The 980-nt window shown below is 35.7% G+C and overlaps 1 protein-coding gene across 1 annotated transcript in view; it reads left to right on the forward strand.

The window, feature by feature from the left end:
- Positions 1-980, forward strand: part of Galnt1 (polypeptide N-acetylgalactosaminyltransferase 1) — a 74,278-nt gene that overhangs the window by 49,943 nt on the left and 23,355 nt on the right. The gene's annotated exons all lie outside the window — the stretch shown is intronic.

The following is a 980-nucleotide window of genomic DNA, read 5'->3' on the forward strand; positions in this document are numbered from 1 at the left end:
AAAAAAAAAAAAAAAAAGAGTGCTCCAAACAAAATACAAACAAGACCACAGTCTTAAACTCTTGGCAGTTAACCAGTTTGCAAACTGTCCTAATGGAGATGAATTAGACAACATATTGTAGAACTGTTAATTACTCTGTGTTCTAGGTTGACAAAATAGGACCAGAATAGGCAGACAGTAATGAACTCATGGGAAGTTTACTTGTCCCTGCTTTCAAAGACTGCCACAGGACAGGCAAATTATCTCATCTTTGTTGATGCCTTCATTGGGACTATAGCTCTCATTTTGTAGCATAAGGCTGAAGAGAGGCACCTTGTATCCTGGAATCGTCTTGTTATCTTATTGATACAGAATAAGCATTACTGCGCTGCGTCTATGGTTTTGTCTTTCATGTCATAAACTTTACAAAGAATTGTCTGTCTGTCTGGTTCTAAAGTGTCAGGAAAGATGTAACTTCAGTTTGTTTGGCCTTTCTAGTTGAATTTCTGCTTGCCCTGGCAATTTGATCTTAAAGCTCTCCACATCAACTTGAAGGCTTAGATTGTATACAATAGACTTTCACTAGTCCAGTGGAGAATGGAAGGGTTAAGGTCACTTATTCTCTGTTAGAAAATGGTGTCACTACAGCTATCTGTTCTCAGAGAAAAAACAAACCAGCATTGAACCAAAGGACACCCAACAGTTTAAGGAAGAGATTATTGCCCTGAAGAATCAAAACAATAGAATATCTCTCTAAATATTTTTCTATAAGTAAAAGGTGACTGGTTTAGGAGATACTTGATTGCATAAAGAAAAACCCATAAACTTTAGAAACACGATTCTGAACCCATACAGAGAAGATTATGTGTTTGTGTGTGTGAGAGAGAGAGACAGAGACAGAAACGTATAGGAGAGAATTGACTAAAACAACAACCAAAATACCTTAGTTTGGGCTATATGGTGGAATATATATATATATATATATATATATATATATATAT

The sequence above is a fragment of the Microtus ochrogaster genome, chromosome 18 (genome assembly GCF_000317375.1).
Source record: "Microtus ochrogaster isolate Prairie Vole_2 chromosome 18, MicOch1.0, whole genome shotgun sequence".
In the NCBI taxonomy this organism is placed as follows: Eukaryota; Metazoa; Chordata; class Mammalia; order Rodentia; family Cricetidae; genus Microtus; species Microtus ochrogaster.